This window comes from Hippopotamus amphibius, chromosome 3 (genome assembly GCF_030028045.1).
Source record: "Hippopotamus amphibius kiboko isolate mHipAmp2 chromosome 3, mHipAmp2.hap2, whole genome shotgun sequence".
Lineage (NCBI taxonomy): Eukaryota > Metazoa > Chordata > Mammalia > Artiodactyla > Hippopotamidae > Hippopotamus > Hippopotamus amphibius.
Genome location: NC_080188.1, coordinates 118,919,546 through 118,926,799, shown reverse-complemented (window position 1 = coordinate 118,926,799; position 7,254 = coordinate 118,919,546). Strand labels below are relative to the sequence as shown.

General features: G+C 37.2%; 1 pseudogene; it reads right to left on the bottom strand.

Moving 5' to 3' along the window:
- Window positions 1-5,150: 5,150 nt before the first annotated feature.
- Window positions 5,151-6,814, bottom strand: LOC130849724 (tRNA (guanine(6)-N2)-methyltransferase THUMP3-like; annotated as a pseudogene).
- Window positions 6,815-7,254: the final 440 nt, after the last annotated feature.

Below are 7,254 nucleotides of genomic sequence, written 5' to 3'. Positions count from 1 at the left end.
ATGGAATATTACTAAGCTATAAAAAGGGATGAGATGGAGCTATATGTAATGAGGTGGATAGAACTACAATCTGTCATACAGAGTGAAGTAAGTCAGAAAGAGAAGGACAAATATTGTATGCTAACTCACTTATACGGAATCTAAAAATGGTACTGATGAACTCAGTGACAAGAACAAGAATGCAGATACAGAGAATGGACTGGAGAACTCGAGGTATGGGAGGGGGCGGGGGGTGAAGGGGAAACTGAGACAAAGCGAGAGAGTAGCACAGACATATATATACTACCAACTGTAAAATAGTCAGTGGGAAGTTGTTGTATAACAAAGGGAGTCCAACTCGAGGATGGAAGATGCCTTAGAGGACTGGGGCGGGGAGGGTGGGGGGGACTCGAGGAGGGGGGGAGTCAAGGAAGGGAGGGAATATGGGGATATGTGTATAAAAACAGATGATTGAACCTGGTGTACCCCTCAAAAAAAAATAGAATGTACCTGCCAATGCAGGGGACAATCCCTGCTCCAGTAAGATCCAACATGCCAGAGAGCAACTACATCTGTGTGCCATAGCTATTGATCTTGTGCTCTAGAGCCTGTGAGCCACAACTATTGAGCCTGTGTGCCTCAACTACTGAAGCCCATGAGCTTAGGAGCCATGCTCCACAGCAAATAAACCACCATAATGGGGAGCCGGCACTCCACAATGAAGTGTAGTCCCCAATCACTGCAACTATAGAAAGCTCATGTGCAGCAACAAGGCACCATGCAGCCATTAAAAAAAAAAAAAAGACTATCTCTAAAAGAAATCAACTACTAGGAAAATTTATGGGAGCCAAACAGTGCACTATTAAGTAACCAAGTGATCACTGAAGAAATCAAAGAAGAAATTTATACATATATATATATATATATATATATATATATATATGTGGAAATAAATGACAATGAAGTCACAAAGACCTAAAATCTATGGGATGCAGCAAAACCAGTTCTAAGAGGAAAAATTATAGTAATTCAATCTCATCTCAAACAACAAGAAAAATCACATACAAACTGTCTAAACATATGCCTAAAACAGCTAGAGAAATAACCACAAAGACAACCCAAAGTCAACAGAAGGAAAGAAATCATAAAGATCAGAGCAGAAAAAATTGAAATAGAAATTAAGAAAACAATAGAAAAGATCAATAAAGCTGAAAGTTGCTTCATTGAGAAGACAAACAAAATTGATAAACCTTTAGCCAGACTCATCAACAAAAAAAGGCAGAGGATACAAATCAATAAAATTAGAAATGAAAAAGGAGAAATCACAACTGACACTGCAGAAATACAGAAGAGTGTAAGAGAATACTATAAACAACTACATGCCAATAAAATGGACAACATTAAAGAAATGGACACAGCCTTGGAAAGGTACAAGTTTCTGAGCCTGAGTCGAGAAGAATTAGAAAATAAACACAGACCTATCACAAGTAATGCAATTGAAACTGTAATAAAATTCTTCCAAGAAACAAAAGCCCAGGGTCAGGTGACTTCACAGGTGAATTCTATCAAATATTTGGAGAAGAGCTTACACATATCCTTCTCAAATTCTTCCAAAAATATTGCAGAGGGAGGAACACTCCCACATGTGTACCCACGATCACCCTGATACCAAAATCAGACCAAGATATCACAAGAAAAGAAAATGACAGACCAATATCACTGATGAACATAGATGCAAATGTCCTCATCAAAATACTAGGAAACAGAACCAACAACACATTAGAAGAATCATACACCATGATGAAGTGGGATTTATCCCAGGAATGCAGGAAATCTTCAATATATGCAGATCAATCACTGTGATATACCATATTAACAATTTAAGAAATAAGAACAATATAATCATCTCAATAGATGCAGAAAAATATATTGACATAGTTCAAGAACCATTTAGGATAGAAAAAAATCTCCAGAAACTATGCATAGATGGAACCTACCTCAACATAATAAAGACCATTCATGACAAAGCCACAACAAACGTTATTCTCAATGGTGAAAAATTGAAACCATATCCTCTAAGGTCAGGAAAAAGACAAGGATGTCCATTCTTACTCAACATAGTTTTGGAAGTCCTAGCCATGGGAATCAGAGAAGAAAAATAAATAAAAATAATATGAATTGGATATATTCATTTGTGTCATATTTTAAATTCCACATAAAAGTGATATCATGTAGGATCTGTCTTTCTCTTTCTGACTTACTTCATTTAGTATGGTAGTCTCTAGTAGCATCCATCTTGCTGCAAATGCATTATTTATAAGGTTATTTTTAATAACTGAGTCACTTTGCTGTATAGCAGTAATTAACACAATATTGTAATTCAACTATACTTCAAAAAAGTAAATTAAAAAATAAATATGTATTGGAAAAGAAGTAAAACTGTAACTGTTTGCAGATGATGTGATAAACTATACATAGAAAATCCTAAAGATGCCACCAAAAAGCTACTAGAACTCATCTATGAATTTGGAAAAGTTACAGAATACAAAATTAATGCATAGAAATTTCTTGCATTCCTATACACTAGCAACAAAATATCAGAAAGAGAAATTAAGGAAACTATCCCATTTACCATCACAACAAAAGGAAAAAAAACAACCTAGGCCTAAACCTATCTAATGATACAAAAGACTTGTATGCAGAAAAGTATAAAACACTGAGGAAAGAAATCAAAGATGACTTGAACAGATGGAGAAATATACAATGTTCTTGAATGGAAAGAATCAACAATGTGAAAATAACTATACTACCCAAAGTAATCTACATATTAAATGCAATCCCTGTAAATTTATCAAGACATTCTTCACAGAATTTTAGCAAAAAATTTTGTAATTTGTATGGAAACACAAAAGGCCCTGAATAGGCAAAGCAATCTTGAGAAGGAAAAATGGAATCAGAGGAATCAGGCTCCCTGAATTCAGACAATACTACAAAACTGCAGTAATCAAGAGAGTATGGTACTGGCACAAATGGAGAAATATAGTTCAATGGTATGGATAAAATGTCCAGAGATAAACCCACACACATATGGTCACCGAATTTATGACAAAGGAAGCAAGAACATACAATGGAAAAAAGACAGCCTCTTCAATAAGTGGTGCTGGCAAAACTGGACAGCTACATGTAAAAGAATGAAATTAGAAAACTCCCTAACAACAAACACAAAAATAAACTCAGAGTGGATTAAAGACCTAAATGTGAGACAGGACACTATAAAACTCTTAGAGGAAAAAAAAGGCACAATACTCTATGAAATAAACCATAGCAAGATCCTTTTTGACCCACCTCCCAGAATAATGGAAATAAAAATGAAAATAAACAAGTGGCACCTAATGAAACTTAAAAGCTTTTGCACGGCAAAGGATACCATAAAAAATGCAAAAAGACAACCCTGAGAATGGGAGAAAATATTTGTACATGAAGCAACTGACAGAGCATTAATCTCCAAAACACACAAAATGCTTATGCAGCTCAGTATCAAAAGAACAAAAACCCCAATCCCAAAATAAGCAGAAGACCTAAATTGATATTTCTCCAAGAAGACATACAGATGGCCAACAAACACATGAAAAGACACTCAACATCACTAATTATTAGAAAAATGCAAATCAAAGCCACAATGAGGTATCACCTCACACCTGTCAGAACGGTCATCATCGAACCTTAGAAACAATAAATGCTTGAGAGGGTGTGGAGTAAAAGGCACCCTCCTGCACTGTTGGTGGGAATGTAAATTGGTACAAGCACTATGGAAAACAGTATGGAAGTTCCTCAAAAAACTGAAAATAGAACTACCATATGACCCAGGAATCCCACTACTGGGCATATATCCTGAGAAAAACATAATCCAAAAATAACCATATACCACAATGTTCACTGCAGCACTATTTACAATAGCCAGAAACTGGAAGCAACCTACATGCCCATCAACAAATGAATAGATAAAGAGGATGTGGTACATACATACAATGGAATATTACTCATCCATAAGAAGGAAAGAAATTGAGTTATTTGTAGTGAGGTGGATTGACCTAGAGTCAGTCACACAGCGAGGTAAGCCAGAAAGAGAAAAACAAATACCATATGATAATGCATATATATGGAATCCGAAAGTATTGGTACAGATGAACCCAGTGACAGGGCAAGAATAAAGATGCAGATGAGGAGAAAGGACTTGAGGAAAAGGGGCAAGGGCGGGGGAGAGAAGTGGGGATGAGGCGAGAGAGTAGCATTGACAAATATACAGTACCAAATGTAAAATAGATAGCTAGTAAGAAGTTGCTGCATAACACAGGGATATCGACTCAATGATGGATGATGGCTTAGAGGGCTGGGACAGGAAAGGTGGGAAGGAGTCACAGGAGGGGGGATATGGAAATACATGTACAAACACAGCTGATTCATTTTTTTTAACTTAACATGAAGTTTTTAATTCGAGATACATCAGTTTTTTTTTTTTTTTTCTCTAGTCCTTTAGAGAAGCCAACAAAAACTTTGACAGGTTTATGTTTGACTCTGAAAAGCATCATCACCTTTGTGTACTGAGAAGAAAAATAAAATTTCTTTAAATATGGCTTGTTGGTCCCATACTTTATCTACCAGTGTATTTGATGCTGTTTACAAATAGAAATGTCTATTTAGTTATATGTATTAATCTGAAAAACATGCACATTATAATTTTTAAGTCAGATAGTCAACTTTCCTGTAGGTCTTGTGAGACTTCATCTTGTCATGGGGCAAACACTATTTTACAAAGTGTAATAATGGTTCATTTTTTAAAGCTGAGGTAAAGAACTTGAACAACTAAATAGCAAAGCTGAAGAGGCAATGAAATGTAACCTCATGCTCTGTTTATGCTCTCTGCCTTTCCATTAGGCCAGGGTAGCTTTCCACCTGCTATAGTAGAAAACAGGAACTGCTATAAATCCTGAAAATAAAATGTTCTAAACCCAAATCCCAGAGTATTTTAGTAGGCTTAGCATCTTTAAAACATTTTAACAAAAGTACTAATTGCCCAACTACTCCTTTAAAACAGGTCCAAAGAAAAGCTCTGCTTTCTCATAAGACTTATTCCATTCTATTCACAACTTTTGCTAACCAGGGTGAAGAGATTTATACCAAACTGCACTTTTATTAATACTATTTTTCTCTCAAAGCAAGTTCTTCATGCTGACATTTCCAGTGTCAGGAAGCACAGACACTATTAATCATCCTCAGTCTTTGCATTACCAAGGAGATCTTTCTCCATCTTGTTCTGAAGAATGAACAAAAGTTTGAGGTGTATGTTTCAGAAGATAAACTGCAGCATGAAGACCCCCTATGTTGACCCAGACAGTATGTACCTTCCGCCATAGGTGTCCCATTCCAGATAATGCCCTGGTAAAGCATTTCTTGTCCTGAGTCAGTAGTACAGCTCGGCCTGTCCCTGGCCTACAGACATGGCTCATCTCCCGTAGGCAAGCTGGATAAAGGTTCCAGTTTCTTTTCTTGGAGCCCATCCTTTTTCCAAGTGGCATATCTGTTGTGATAATGTCCACAGAGCCTGTTCTTAATGGCGAGTTGCAGATATCCCACTGAATAGTATCTACAGGTAAGCCCCAGGGCAGGTTGCCTTCTTTAACTTGGCTCTTGGTCAATAAAGATAAGATGTTATTTGCTGCTCTATTCACAGCCAATGGATTATTATCACCAGCAGTATGGTAACAGTTAGACCATTCTGTAGCCCCCTCAATTGGTATTGCCCCTGTTCCACACATTGGATCAACTATTACATCAGTAGGCTGAGGTGCACAGAGCCTGAGCATCCCATTGGCAAGAGTAGATCTAAGAGTTGTGGGTCCAAAATGTGTGATATTTCTTCAGTGGAGACTCTCTTCTGTCAATGCAATGACCACAACAACTTCATTATCATGGATATTCAAAAGAACGTCTACATTGAAGTTGGTCACGTCAGCCTTCCACTTAAAATAATCTTGAACTGCACCCGCAAAATCTCTTGCTGCCTCATTTGAGGAAAAGCAGTGTTTCTCTCCTGCCCTGTTGCATGTGACTCTAAACTTTAGCACTTCGGGATCATTTTGAGCTTTCCTCAGTCTCATCTTTGCAAGATGTCAAATCATCACTTACTAATGTTGATATCTCTTCTTTGATGGCTGGATTTTCATAATAGTCTAAGATCTGTGAATCTAAGACGTTGTTAGTGAGCTATTTTTTAACATCTCTCTCATCTGTTTTGTCTCCTCGTCCATTATCAATCTTCTCTTTACTTGAATTCTGACTTATCTTTCTGCGCTTTGTTTTTTTTTTTTTTTCTTGAAACATGTTAATTTTCCATATTTTTAAAGGGTCTGACCATGGAAGCTTCCCAGCCAATTCCTCAAAATTCTTTAGAACTTCTTCCTTTGTTTCTTTGAACTGGTAATCCTTAAATTCCTGAACAACCACAAATAAGTTATCAACTGATCTCAGACAATGAACCTGAGCCAGACTTTCCACTGAAATGTCAAAATATATCTTACCCCGGTCTTTGATGATTTTGCATGATGACCCCAATTTCTCTCTCACTTCATCTGCAGCTGTTTGCTCAAAACCGGTAGGCACAGTGGCTCCAATAGTGACTTGGAGATGCTCAGATTCACTTCTGGGGCCACTTTCTGTCACTTGTATAGACCTCTGGTTCTCATGAAGGTTCACATCCAGGAGCTGGTTAGTGGCTTCTTGAACATCAGACATATTGGCAGCGCTTCCAAGATCCTGAATATAGGCCCGGCCGCCAGCACAGACACTTCCGGCTTCCTGATTCGTTTTGTTGTACATCAAAAATTGACACAGCAGTGTAAAGCAATACATTCCAATAAGGAGCTTAAAAATTAAATAAATAAATAAATAAATGCTGGAGAGGGTGTGGAGAAAAGGAACCCTCCTGCATTGTTGGTGGAAATGTAACATGATATAGCCACTATGGAGAAGAGTATGGAGATTCCTAAAAAGCTGAAAATAGAACAACCATAGGACACAGCAATCTCATTACTGAACATATATGCAGAGAAAACCATAATTCCAAAAGATACTTGTACCACAATGTTCATTGCAGCACAATTTACAATAGCCAGGACATGGAAGCAACTGAAATGTCCATCGACAGATGAATGGATAAAGATGTGTCACATATATACAATGGAATATTACCCAGCCATAAAATGGAACAAAATTGAG